The following is a 14,999-nucleotide window of genomic DNA, read 5'->3' on the forward strand; positions in this document are numbered from 1 at the left end:
TCAGATGATAAAGAATCTGCCTGTAATGCAGGAGACCCAGGTTCAGTCCCAGTCGGAAAGATCCCCTGGAGAAGCCAATGACAACGTACTCCAGTATTCTTGCCTGGAAAATCCCATAAACAGAGGAGCCTCATGGGCTACAGTCCATGGGGTCACAAAGAGCAGGACAAGACTGAGCGACTTTCACTTTCATATATTTATATATGTACGTATAATTGAATCACTTTGCTATATACCTGAAACTAACAACATTGTAAATCAGCTTTACATCAGTAAAAAAGTAATAACTTTTAAATGGATTAAAGACTTAAATGTAAGACACAAAACCATGCGTCTTACTGCTAGAAGAAAGTGCTAGAAGAAAAAGGCGGTGTGCTCTTTGACATCTTGCTTGTGACTAGTTATTTGTGTGATCTTTTTATGAAAAATTTGAAAACAATATTTCAGAAGTGTCAGGAGTAAAATCCTTAATTTCAAAAAAGTCTAAGCAGCAAGCAACAGATACCAATTCTGGCTAATTGAAGCAGAGAAGGAATTTATTAAAAGGATATTAGGCAGCCGAGTCTCCAGGAGGGTGGAGAACCCAATTCAGAGGCTGCGTGACCAGAAATGGCAACCTCCCATGCCCAGATCTGACCCAGCAAGGATCCCAGCTTCGGATCAGACCTCCAGTTGATACCCTCAGGACTGCCAGCTCCGAATGATGAGCGTGGCTGCTGCCTTAATTCTGCACCATCCCCACTTCTTTGCCTCACTGGCTTCTGGTTGAAAGTGGATGTCGTTAAGAGTCTGATTGGTGGACAAAGAGAGGTCAGTGTGCTCACCATTTTCAGCTACATCAGTGGGAGGTGAGTTTCATCTCCTTAGGAAGGGGTTCAAGTTGAGCACCAGACAGAATGACGGGAGTGTCTTCTGTGTCTCTTCCTTCCTTGAGTGTATGTGCCTGTCTGCTCACACATACGTTTGGTAAAACTGGTGTTTCTTCTGTGAAGTGAAGGTGATTCGTTTGTTTGCTATTTAAAGTATTGTTAATTGGCTTGATATGAAGTTGGCAACCTATTATTTGTTCCCAAATGTTTTGGAAGCTCAGTAACCCATGAAACTCGAAAGACTGGGAACTACAGGTTTAGATGAAGCACTTGGGCGCCAGACAGCCTGGGTCCAAATCCCAGGGCTCATGTGAGTGGCATCAGATTTCTCAGGCCTCACTTTCTTATATGTACAATAAAAGATCATAATCCTCACTTTGAAGGATTGTGGTGAGCAGTGAATAAGAAAACATGGATAGAGTGCATAGCTGGCCACCAACAAGGGACTGATAAATACTGCTGGGTTGAAAGTGACCAGAACAGTTTTCTAGAGAAAGATCCAAAGTAACCCAGGACCCCTGAGAATCTGTGTGCCCATTGGAGGTTCACCGTCACAATAACAGGTGCCTGGGGACATCCTTAACCCTCATTTCTTTCTTCTCTGCTAACACCTGTAGGCTGGAAGGAAGCTGTTGTGTTCCAAACACAGAAGGAGCCCAGGTTCAGAAGCCCTAACCCCACGGAGTCCCACCACTGGCAACACAGCCAGAGCAACCCAACCCCACCCCGACTCAGGGATTTAGTGTTTGGGACTGTGAGCATCCTCTCCCTTTGTCTCCTTCCCTCTCCTTCTCTAGCCCTTGCCAGGATGAGGGACAGGACAGGTTGTGTTGTCCTCTCCAGGTACATGCCTCCATTTCCTCGTTTGGCAGAAAGGCAAAGGGCCAACCAAGGTCACCTGCCCAGTGAGTTGGAGGCAGAGCCCAGAAGGAAGTCCAGGCTCTATTCCTGCAAATAAAAGGGATGCTGCATAGTTACAGTTCTGGGTTGCAGAGTTACAGTTCATAGAGTTACTACAGTCCTCTACTGCCTGTAAGGTTCATGGCCCTGTGTCCTCTGGGGTGTCCTAATCTCTCCATCAGTAATACTGCAGAGAGCCATCCATTTACTGAACTCTTCCTGGAGAGGCTGCTGTTTCATCCACTGTGGCCTCTTAGGAGTCACAAGTGTCTCAGTCCATGACCAACCATGCACACAGTGACCCTCCCTGCCAGGTTCACTCCCCCAACTGTTCAAGGGCTCTGCCTTTTTTCTTTTCCTCACGCTGCATAGTCTCCTTGAGTCATCTTCTAAACTGCCAAACACAATGGTTCCCAAATCCACATCTTCAGTACAGACCCCACAGCTGACCATAAGGTCTATAAAATCAGGTCACTGGGGATCATCTGCCCTGGCCCTCTCACACTGCCACCTTCTGAAACGGACACCAGCCTCTCTCCCCGACTCCACTCTGAAATCTCTTCCCTCTGGGTCTCCGTGGCCATCCACCCTGTATGGGATGGTAGGGATGCAGGCTCTTGGGAGGATGTGTCCCAAGGCTGGTGCTCCCCCGTCGGGCCCAGGGGCACATCCCGTCTCCCTCCTGTCCCTTCCAGCCAACCTGTGGCCTGCAGGGGGACAACGCAGGAAGCAGATGGGATGCCGTGGTTTGGAAATGTTAGCCTTCAGCATGATTTAGTGCCCTGGCATTTCTGAGCTAGTTTACAGTAATCAGGCATTTGTTAATGTTCACTTTCTCCTCCACGGACTGTTGCTGACACAGGAACTTTCTTTGTTGACTAGATTTCAGCCTGTGCTAAACAGTAACCAGTGCGGGGTGGCGGGTGAAGCTGCGCTCCAGCAGCTGCAGTCCCATCACGGACACCTTCACTGTCACTCATTAACTTTGTTAGCAACTTCACCCTCCGCCTCTGCCGTTTCAGCTGTGAGGTGGGATAACCGTACCTTTCCCTTAGGGGTTATTGTGAGGATTCAAAGAGAAAGAATGTAACACACTGCTTGACTCATGATATGAGTTTAGTAAATATTTATCCCCTTTGGATTGTCCTTAGTACCGTGTGACGTCTGACTTGTTGTAACATTGGCTCCCAAAGGTGCCTGATGATACTTTTCCGTGTAAAGAAATAGCTGTGTCATGAATAGACTTTCTTCTCTCCTCTAAGGTGTTTCTGTCTTTACCTCCTGCTATGTCATATTCCCCAGGAATATTTCTTAGCGTCTAAAGCTATAGTCGTGCTGGTTCTACTGGGTTCCCCAATGGCTCAAGTGGTATCTCTGCAATGCAGAAGATACAGGAGATGTGGGTTCAGTCCCTAGTTCAGGAAGATCTCCTGGAGAAGGAAATGGCAACCCACTCCAGTATTCTGGCCTGGAAAATCCCATGGACAGAGGAGCCTGGTGGGCTATAGCCCATGGGGGCACCAAGAGTCAAACACGACTTAGCACGCATGGACCAGCACCAGCAGTTCTACTGGTAGTGAACTGTCCCACTGGCTAAATTAAAATGAGTCGGGTCAGAAGAAATGAGGCTTCTAGATTCCCAGGCCAGTATTGCTCACCCCCAAAGAAGAGAAGAAGTTGAATTTGTGACTTGAAGTTTTGACCCCTGCTGCTACTGGGTGGACCTTCCAGCCAGCTCAGAACCATCTCACTCTTTTTTTCCCCATTTCTCTCCCATCACTTTTTGCCATGCCTGGGGTCAGTGAACGTAGAGGCCGGGTGCTCCCAGCCTGGTGGGACCGGGCTGGGGTGGGAACCACCACAGCATGAACTGCTGGGTGGTCTGCTCACCCACGCTTTCTGGGGGAACCTGGCTGGATCCATGCCACCAGTGTGACCACTTGACCTTATGGTAGTAGGCCTCCCTCCCCGACCCTCACTCACTGTGCCAGCTCTGGGCATGAGTGTGAGGAGGCTGGCAGTGTCCCTGGGGGACCCCAGGGCCATCCTTCCTGCAAATCCAGCGAATGGCCGATTAGAAGGACTACTCAGAGCAGGGCAGCTGATTTATCACTTTTTAATCACTGAATTCAGACGGTTTATGTTATTTTCAGGGCGTCTTCTCAATTTCATTCTAAAAATATGTCTTCCTTCTGTTCAGAATAGATTTTTTAATTGCCCTTTCCCTTGAAAACGATGAGCAGAATTAGTCTTTGGGACACCCAGGGCTTTAATGAGGAGTCCGGTTTTCACTCAGCACCTGAGGCTGTACCTTCAGGCAGGGCCAAGGCAGCTCCCAGGAAGGACTTGGGGCCAGTCTGTCATCCCAGGACTGGGCTCCAGTCCCAGTGGCTCTGGACCGGCTGGGTGACAGCATGGCTGCCCTCTCCTCTCTGAGCCTCAGGGGCATTCCCCCTTAACACATCACAGAGGCGAGGTCAGCACTCCCCCATGTGTTCACCCATGGAACACGGGTGGAACAAAAAGTTCAGGCCACCAGTGGTGACCCGCCAGGGATGAGGGCCTCTCTGGAAGTACGTGGTAACCGTCGCCTCCATGGGGCCCTTCTCCCTGGTCCGCCACTGGGACAAGCTGGGCCAGTCACCTCAAGGAGGCCGCCAGCTCTGATCAGCTCTCCCACTACCATCCACCCTGCCCGTCGACCCTCGTGGACTGCCCTCATCTGTCAAACAACCACTCCCTCCTCAGCTGTCGAGGCTGTCCCCAACATTTTGCTCGCCTCTCCGTCCCCATTCTCCTGCCTTCTTTGCTGCCCTGAAACTGACTACATTGTCATTGCTTCTCTCCCTTCTAGCTACAAGGGTCGGAGGCTCCCTGCAGGGCGGCAGAACCCCACGGGAACTGAGGGCCACTGGCTCCAAGGACCAGGTGGCCCTGCTGTGTGCTCCCCACCGGCGAGGGGGTCCACACGTCTTCATCTTAGCTCTGCCCCCAGTAACGGTTGCCCACCCAGGCCTGGGCTTTTCCCTCCTGTCTTTCTTCTTTCCCTCCTGTCTTTCTTCTTTTCCTCCCTGCAATCAGATGGTGCATCGTGCTAGCTTTCTGGTGAGAATTCCAAAGGAATGACATTCCAGGGGGCTTAGGTAATTGGCATTGCCCCATTGAGCCATCTCTGCAGAACACGTGCTGGACTGAGTGTGGACTGCCTTTGGGCAAGAGCCCACCTCTAGTCCCAACTGTGTCACCATCCTGCCAGGAATGGCCCTCCTGGGGTCCCATCCCTCAGAGGAGCTCTGGGCAGGAGAGCATGGAGAAAGAGCATCTTAGGGACTGAAGGCATGTATAGACACATTTGTTGTTGTTTAGTCACTGAGTCATGTCTGACTCTGCGACTCCATGGACCGTAGCCCGCCAGGCTCCTCTGTCCATGGGATTTCCCAGGCAAGAATACTGGAGTGTGTTGCTAGTCCTCCTACCAAGGCCCTCCCTACCCAACCTTCACATCCCAGCACAGACCCTGGGCCCTGCAAGAAGGCCCCTCTGGGTCCCTCCTTCTCTTCTCCAGTTGACAGAGACCCTGCAGAGGCAGGGCCAATCCTGATGCTTTTAGCTACACTCCCTCCCTTAGCTCACTGCTCACCACACCCTTCTGGAAGCTGCCTTCCCCTTTACAGACAGAAACTGAGGCCCCGAAAGCTGCAGTGATGCAGCTCAGTCTCGACTCCACCCCGTGACCCCCGTCCCACATTCTTTCCATCCTGAGCCCTCGCCTCTGAGGGCTGATGGTTGGAGCCAGCCATGTGGCATCTCTGGTTGCCCATGTTGTGGTGATCTCTGGTTAGTCCACTGCCCACGGTGTGTCTGCTCCTCCACGTGTTAAACGGTCGGGTCAGCACTGAGAAGGCAGGGCAGGGCACCGTCCAGGCTCACATGTGGAATGTGCTGAACAGAGGTCGGGTTCCTGGCAGTCTCAGCCTCTCCTTGTCCCCGGCCTGATGTCTTCTCCTTAAGGGAGAAGGCTCAGGGTTTCCAGTGCAAAATCTCTTCTGCTTGTCCTAATGTCAGGAAGAAAGTTTTACCTGAATGTGTGTGTGTGTCTGAGTACATGTGCGTGTGTGTGTTTGTATATGTGTGTCTCTCTGTGTTTCAGTGGGTCTGTGTATGTCTCTCTCTCTATTAGTGTCTTGTGAGTGTGTCTGTGTGTGAGTATGTCTCTGTGAGTGTGTCTGTGTGTTTCTCTGTATGAGTGTGCATGTCTCTGAGTATGTGTGTCTCTGTGTATGAGCATGTGTGCCTGTGTTTGGCCTGGCAGTGTGTGTCTCTCTGTGAGTATGTCTGTGTGTATCTCTGTGTGTTGGTGTTTCTGTGAATGTGTCTGTGTGTGAGTGTGTCTCTGTGAGTATGCCTGTGTGTTTCTCTGTATGAGAGTATATCTTTGTGTGTCTGAGTGCATGAGTGTATATCTCTTTGTATGAGCATGTGTGTCTGTGTGTATGTGTTTGGTGTATGAGTGTGTGTCTTTCTGTATGAGTGTGTGTGTGTGTGTGTCTCTTTCTCTGTGTTCGTGTCTCTGTGACTGTGTGTCTCTGTGAGTGTGTCTGTGTGTTTCTCTGTATGAGTGTGTGTGTCTCTGTGACTGTGTGTCTCTGTGAGTGTGTCTGTGCGTTTCTCTGTATGAGAGTGTGTGTCTCTGTGACTGTGTGTCTCTGTGAGTATGTCTGTGTGTTTCTCTGTATGAGTGTGTGTGTCTCTGTGTTTCTGTGTGTTTCTCTGTATGAGTGTGTGTGTCTCTGTGACTGTGTGTCTCTGTGAGTGTGTCTGTGTGTTTCTCTGTATGAGAGTGTGTGTCTCTGTGACTGTGTGTCTCTGTGAGTGTGTCTGTGTGTTTCTCTGTATGAGTGTGTGTGTCTCTGTGACTGTGTGTCTCTGTGAGTGTGTCTGTGCGTTTCTCTGTATGAGAGTGTGTGTCTCTGTGACTGTGTGTCTCTGTGAGTGTGTCTGTGTGTTTCTCTGTATGAGTGTGTGCGTCTCTGTGCATGTGTGTCTCTGTGTGTCTGAGTGCAGGAGTGTATATCTGCACTGGGAGCTGTGTTTGAGCATGTGTGTCTGTGTGTCTGTGTTTGGTGTGGGAGTGTGTATGTCTGTGTGTGTCTGTGTCCATCTGTGTGTCTGGATGTGAGAGTGTGTGTGCGCACACAAAGGCAGATGACACTGCACTCTCAGAGCCTCCGATTTCCCATTCAGCACCAAGTCTGAGGGATCCAGTCACTCGCCCACACCTCTGTTGGTAAAATGCCAACAAGCCATTTATGTCCCTGTTTCTTAGAAAATGAAAAACTCAAGTCGTTGAAGTGAAGCAGCCTATGAATGAGCCTGGAAGAGTCACCTCTTGGGACCCAGGGGCTGGCCTCTGACACCCAGAGGCTCTGCCAGAGCCCTGGCTGGTGCCTGGTGAGACCACAGGAGCCCAGTGGTCCTGCAGGCTCACCCGGGAATGAATGCGAACCTTTGATGAATGTCACCCTTCCCAGTGCCTGGCTGGTGGTGTCAGTGCTAAAGGCCGGGCAGGGACATGGAGAGGACTCGAGAAGGCTCCCGGCTGAGCTGAAATAGTCCTGCCGATGGAAAGATGTGCAGGAAACTGGTGAGAACGCCCCTTGGAGGTGTGTTTGGGAGACATGAGTGGCCCTTCTTGGGGTGTTACTGACACGTTGTTCTGGCATCGTCCAGGGCAGGGGGTCTCGGGGTGTATGCAGAGGCCTGGGCTCCGTCGCCCCCTTGGTCCAGAGCCGCTGGCCCTGGCTGAGCTACTGGTCTGACGGGGGTCCTCAGGTGGTCCCCAGAGAAGCTGCTGACATCCTGGGAAGTGGTTTTTGCCCACCTGCTTCTTGTTTCTCTTCTCTCTAGGGGTGTAAAAGCCTGTGAGTCTCCTAAAATGCCATTTGGGCTGGGGTGAGCGGGCCTCTTCTGGGCCTGCTGCTCAGGTGGTGTTTGTCCGTGTGGTCACCTCGCTGATGAGCTTCTCTGGCTACAGCTCCCCAAGCCTGGAGTCACCTCCCTTCACAGAAGGGGCTCCTCCTGCCCTCCTGGAGGCCCTCCAGTGGTCTGCCGGCCCATGCACACAAACCCTCCTTGAGAATTTCTCAAGCAACTGCAGAGTCAATGCTTTTGCCTCTCAAATTTCCCGACAGCCTGAGGAAGAACTCTGGACTCCCATTTCCCTTGTAGGGAAATGGTCTCCATGACTTCTGGAGTGTCTGATTCCCCCATGGCCTGGTGGGTCTGTCAAGAGTTTCTTCTCCCCCGAGGCCATGGCTTGTGCTCAGGGCCACCCTCTGAGCTCCTGTTCCAATCCGGACTGTCCCAGGCAGGTAGACCAAGCATAGCTACGCCCACACCTGCCCGTGGTCCAGGCTCCAGGGGTGACGTGTGTGTGTGTGTGTGTGTGTGTGTGTGTGTGTGTGTGTGTGTGTGTGTGTGTGTGTGTGTGAAACCATAGCAGTGTCTTTTTCCCTGAAGAATAATGCTGAGATTTGTTACAGGTTTTCTCTAAAGCTCTGCGTGGCATCCCGCGTTCGTACCACCAAAGTACCTTCTCCAAATCCTGTTTGGAGCCTCTGCCCTCCTGGAAGTTTCCCAACCAGACCACTGCTCAGACTCTCCGCTCCCCACCACTGCAGCTCGCGTCTTTACTGACAGGCCCTTTCTCCTCACTCACCTGCCTCCCAGCCGTCCACCTTCACCCCAAGGGCCTGACTTGCTGTCCCCTTCTCACACAGCTCCTCACAGGACAGTCGTTGTCACTCTGGCTACCTTTTTTTTTAATTGGGGTATAATTGCTTTGCAATGTTGTGTTAATTTCTACTATACAACAAAGTGAATCAGCTGTAAGTATACATATATCCACTCTATTGAACCTCCCTGCCACCCCATCCCATCCCTCTAGGTCATCACAGAGCACCAGGCTGGGATCCCTGTGTTATATAGCAGCTTACCACTAGCTAGCTATTTCACACACGCATGCATGTGTGTTAAGTCGCTCCAGTCATGTTTGACTGTTTGTGACCCCATGGACTGTAGCCCACCGTGCTCCTCTCTGACCATAGGATTCTCCAGGCAAGAATACTGGAGTAGATTGCCATGCCCTCCTCAGGGGGTCTTCCTGACACGGGGATTGAACCTGCAATCTCCTATGTCTCCTTCATTGGCAGGCGGATTCTTTAACCTCTAGCGCCACCTGGGAAGCCCATTTTACACAAAGTAGTACATAGTGAAAGTGAAGGCACTCAGTCATGTCCGACTCTGCGACCCCATGGACAGTAGCAGCACCAGGCTCCTCCGTCCATGGGATTTTCTAGCCAGAGTACCGGAGGGGTTGCCATTTCCTTTTCCAAGAAATCTTCCTGACCCAGGGATCGAACCCAGGTCTCCCGCATTGTAGACAGATGCTTTACCATCTGAGCCACCAGGGAAGTCCCTCCCAGTTCATCCCGCCCTCTCCATCCCTCTCTGGGTCCACATAGCTGCTTCCTGCATCTGCAGGCTCTATTCCTGCCCTGCAGATAGATTCCTCTGTACCATATTTCTATATTCCACATGTATGCATTAATATACAATGTTTTTTCTTATGATAAAGCACCCCCCCTACTCCTCCAACTATGGATGGGCAGAGCCAATACTCCTAGAGCAAATGCTAGAACAGAGGTTTGCTGTCACTGAAGTGGTAAATGCATCTGTTTCAAATCATGTGTTTTTTTTTTAAATCTGTAAGTGACTACTTACATAATTTTCCCTGAAATGGACCTTTGGGGACCTCTGAATGTGTGTGTGCCTGTGTGTAAATGTGTGTGTGCCTGTGTGTGTATCATGTGAGAATGCATGGCTAGCAAAGATCAGATGATCATGCTCATTTCTCAGTCACCAAATGGCTTATCACTTTGGATCAATTTGACTGCTGTATGCTCTTTATTAATTTTTTGACACCAAAAGCATTTTGTATTGGGGTATAGCAGATTAACAATGTTGTGGTAGTTTCAGGTGAACAGCAAAGAGACTCAGCCATACAAATACATGTATCCATTCTTCCCTAAATCCCCCTAAATTGTTTTTTATTTGTCATATGTGATTTCATTTATAACCAAAACATGGCTATAAAAAGTGGCAAAGACAGAAAACATAAAGAACATTTATATTAAACCACCCCCAAGCTGATGAGAAGCCTAAGAGTGATCGTTCTGCAAATTTGCCTTGGTCATTTTTCCAGTTTCACAAGCTGTGATCATCTGATCCAAGTCCTTAAATAGGTGTTCTGAATGTCTTTAGTATGCCAAATGAAGGGACAGAAAAGGATGGGGGTCCATAGAATATACAGAGAAAATTTAACTAGCTTGTCTTGTTATTGACTGGAAAAAAAATATTACCTTCAATGTGTTATTTTGAAGAACTTACAAATCTCTCTCTGAATCCGGCTTTATCTTGTCATTTAGATAACACATGAACATTGTAAAAATAATGCAGTTGATTTTTCTTAAGCTCAAAAGGCAAGAATTCTAAAGATCAGGTCACAAAACACAGTTTTTATCTATTTTTGAAGCTAGCGCATATAATCAAGTTTCAATTATGTTTCAAATATGTGTTGGTCTCAGAACCAAAATGTTGTGTTTTATTTGTCAACAAATCAGTCTTTCCTTGCACAACTAATTTAAAAGAACTGAAATGCTGGGTATAAATTGTTAAATGGAAAAACGTTAAAATGTATCCTTAGATATAATGAACATCATTAAAAATTGTCTTTTAATGCTCATTTAATATAATCTTTGAATAATATACTCATATAAAATATTTAACTAAAAATTTTTTTACCGTAAACCATGCAAAATTGATAAAATGATTTTTTTAATTGTAGGGAGTTTGTAAAATTATAGATAGCCATGAATGGAGTTCATTAGTCAAAAATGGGATTACAAATGCCAGTCTAAAGACACAAAACCCAGGAACTCACAGCAGCAAGCTGGAAGGAAGAAAGCAAGGTGAGCTTTGGTGTTGAAGATAAGGAGGGGCCAGCCCCGCCCGGAGCAGCCAGCCAGCTTCAGCTTCGGCACTGGCAAAGACCCCTGTCACCCCTCACCCACCAGTGACCATGCCCACTGCAAATTCCAAAGCCTAGTCAGAGGTGAGGACACTTATCAATGTTACCTTGACCTCTTGTTTCCTGAAACTGAGTCACAATGAAAAGTACATCCTTCAAAGATCGAAACCCCAGGAGGCAGCAGGACACAACCCTGTTCCCACAGCCACCGAGGAAATACATATCTCCCCAAACAGCAGCCCCGGAAGGTGCACCCCGAGGCTAATCTCCAGCTAAGCTGCTTTGCTGGCCTGCCGTAGATTAGACTGGGTGGACAGGGTGCAGGTGACATCATTTCCAAGAACCAGCTGTCAGGTGACTTGGCAGGAGGATAGCAGGGAGGCAGGATTCCATGCCCTGCACCATTTGCAAGAGCTGGAAGGACCACAGGACGCTGGCCCTGCAGACCAGTTCTCTTTCTGTAGAGGGGCCCCATCGAGCCCGAGATGGGAGGAGGCTGACACACAGCTTCCTGGTGGCCCAGGAGGGTCTCATGAGTGTATTTTTCCAGGGAATCTTCAAGAGTGATCTAGTTCAAAAGGATGTGCAATTTCAAAGATGCTGATCACAGGAGGACCGCACCCTCTCTGCACCCTGGGAGATGGCCTCAAGGTCATGGGGAAATGCTCTCATGCAGGAGGACAGCAGGGTTTCAGGAGTGGCATCCACTGGGGAGAAGGCATATGTTTTGGGGACAGATGATTACCTCAAGCAACAAAGAAACCATCTACTGTGGTCGGGGCTCCATAGGTATTTTGTGACCCATCCTGCGGGAACATTTATTTGTATCTATTCCAGTTGGTTGACCTGCCACAGCCCATCTTCAAACGTATCAATCCCAGGTACTGTTATTTATAGAGCCATTGACTCGAGAGCTCCCCGAGGGCTCCCCTGCCGAGTGACTTTCCAGTCGCGGCTGGTCTTCTCCCAGGGGCAGGAGTGCGCTGCCCACATGGCTGTCCATCCCTCTGGGCACAGCCTGGCAGAGCGAAGGCCCTGCTCCTCAAGCTGTTTACCTCCACCTCTGGTTCTTTCTGCCCCTTGGGTTCACCCAGAGGGCACCTGGCTCACCAGCCACAGGACAGGTGCAGATGGTGACCACACCCTCCCTGTGGCTGCAGATAAACACCAAGGCAGCAATAACATCTCCATCTCTTGCTCTTAACAGGGACGTTTCACACCCTCTTAGCATCGTGCTCACGCATCTCTAAATGGGCTGCAGTTTGTCCACATCCATGAAAAGCACAGCCCGAGAACCAAATGCAGCGCTTGGAGCGATGACCAGGCAGCAAAGGGCAGGGCTGCCAGCTCTTTGTGCCAAGATCTCATTGAGCAGCTGGGCCCAGTTATAGCTGACAGCTCTTCTGGAAGCTTCTGTTCTAGTAGGGGCCATGCAGTTTGGCACGGGGCTGAGGCATGCAGGAGGGGCAGTGGAATTTCACCTCTATCTACAAGGACCACATGTGTCATTCAGAAAGCACGTCTCTTTCTAAGCTCTTTTTCTGTTCTACAGAAAAGTACTGTCACTCCTTTACAGAGTGATACAGACCTGAGATGTTCAGCGATTCATTTAATGATGCCCAGGCCTCTTGACCTGGATTTTCGCGAGCCAGGTGACCACCAGAGGCACCTCCGATGTCTCTACTCTCTTTCCTGAGAACTTCATTGGAGCTCAAGGTCCCCCAAAACTTCCCAAGAAATGTGTGTGCTAAGTCAGTTCAGTCATGTTTGACTCTTTGCGACCCTATGGACTGTAGCCCGCCAGGCTCTTCTGTTCATGGAATTCTTCAGGCAAGAATACTGGAGCAGGTTGCCATGTCCTTCTCCTGATCCAGGGATTGAGCCCACATCTTTTATGTCTCCTTCACTGGCAGGCAGGTTCTTTACCACTAGTGCCAGAAATTTCCCAAGAAAGCCCCTGCTAATTACACAACGGGATAATCGTGCAAGGGCCCCTTCTAAGAAGAATGGTACATCCAGTTGATTCTAGGCTGAGTATTTTTACAGCGTTCTGTGTTTACATGAAAATGGAGATGAACTTCACAATATGGCCATGATCACAGGAAATGAATGAATGTGTCAGCAATCACCCTTTACTGAATGACTTCTTTAACCTGAGTTGCCAGCCAAGTCTATTGCAGTGGGAAGTTATGCTCTGAATGAAGTGTCCTGAAGAAAAATTGATATTGGTGGAAATAACATTTTTAAACATTCTAGGTATTAACAGTAACTTTGGGTTCTGCGTTAGGCGCAGAAGGCGGCAGTTTCTACATGTACGCATGTGCATGTTTATGAGTTTGTAACTTTCAGCAGCGGTGTTCCACCATCACAGCAAAATTGCGACCCTTCAGTGACTGCAGGCTGTCACGTTACAATGACTTTGAAGAGAGATGGCTCATGCGGTCACGCATTTTGGTCTCACACTCAATTGGCTAAGCATAGTCATTTGGGGTTCTATTATTGACTAGTTTAGGTAATTCAGCTACTGGGAAGTATTTAAAGATAAAAATGTAAAATCCTGTTGGTTCATGAGCGAGATCCTTGGTGTCAGTTCTGTGACATATTTTTAAACACAGGAAGCTGTTCAGAAGGAATATTCTGGCGTGTTGTAGTTAGGTAAAGCGGTGTTGGGAGCCCATCAGCTGACTGTCTGCCCATCTTCCTGGGCTCATGGAGATTCCTACCTGGGCAGCTATTTTATACCTGGGCGGCTCTAGTTTAATAGAGAATGCCATCAACAAGCGTGCCAGACTGTATCCCAGTCTGGAGCTTTGATGAGCCATCAGCATGCTCACAAGTTCGTCTCTTGATTATTGTTGAAATATGTCACACCCTGATGGAGCATTGCAGGCTGTCGCTGCTGATGGATTAATGACAGAACACCTGCCTCACCCAACATGAGCCATGTGGGTTTGGGGCTTTAGCTATAAGAGGCGATGCCTCCCTGGGCAACCTGTAGAACCCTGCATGGGCACAAGTGGAGGGGAGCAGTGACTGCTGGACAGGTTGCTGTGTCTGTCCCCTGCAGGTGAGGTTTGGGAGTCTAAGGCCCATGCTCCCCTAGAAATGTTTCTGAGATGCTTAGGGTCTGACATGGGCTTAGGGTTTTACTGGTTTTAGCCAACTTGCATTCTTCATTCTTTGCGTCCTGTAATAACTTTCACTTGTCTGACATTATGAGGTTGTCTGTGTCTCATCTCTTACCTGCCCATGCCAACAGTGAGCACACACCCACTGTGTGTAGCCACGGTGGCCAGGGTGCATCTGGGTTATGTTATCTTGGAGTCAAGAAGGGGAACCCATCCTGCCCCCAGGCCCCTCACATGTATCATGTTGTGTCACCTGGGCTGACTTGGGGTTGATCCTCAGTGTAAGTGACTGAAACGTGTCAAACAGGAATGCAAGGCTGAGTTGTGAGAAAGGGCCTTTCTCTCATGTCTAAATCCCAGGGGTGTAATCACGGCTCAGCACACCCTGAGATTTCACAAGATGGAAGGAGGGATCTGACGGCTTTAGCTCCCCCAACAGAACCATCTGGGCCTCCAAATACTTCTTTGATATTCGCTGTCTAAATGCCATACTCTTTCTCTTTAAGGCATCTTCCTAGACAACCCCTGGAAAGTTCTGGGCTCCCTATCTCAGCCGAGGCTAAAGTGAAGCTGGGCTCTGGGCTCCCTTCCTGACTCCTGCTAACTCAGGGTGTGACCTCAACTGAGCAAGTGCCTTCTCTCTGGGCCTCAGCTTCCCCACATGCCCAAGGCGGGGGCTTGAAACGAACTACCAGCTCTGAGTTCTGGTTATAAACATTTGCTTCTCACCACGCAAGCCTGCGCTTGGACATGTGCACACATGCACACATGTGTGCATATGTGTTCAATTGGGTCCTGATCCCTCACCAATGAGCCCAAGGTCTGTCCTCTCCATGTGAGTCCCTTCTGTGAAGCAGTGGTTGCTGGTGGGGGGAAGGGCAGGGAGCTGGGTAGCCACGTGTCCAGGGAGGGGCTGCAGCATGCAGCTGCCCCGTGCTCCTTGCCATGTCAACCATATCAGCCACCGTTCAACCCCGAAGGATAGAGTAGTGCTCCCACTGTGGGTTCTCACTG

This window comes from Capricornis sumatraensis, chromosome 1, assembly GCF_032405125.1.
Source record: "Capricornis sumatraensis isolate serow.1 chromosome 1, serow.2, whole genome shotgun sequence".
Lineage (NCBI taxonomy): Eukaryota > Metazoa > Chordata > Mammalia > Artiodactyla > Bovidae > Capricornis > Capricornis sumatraensis.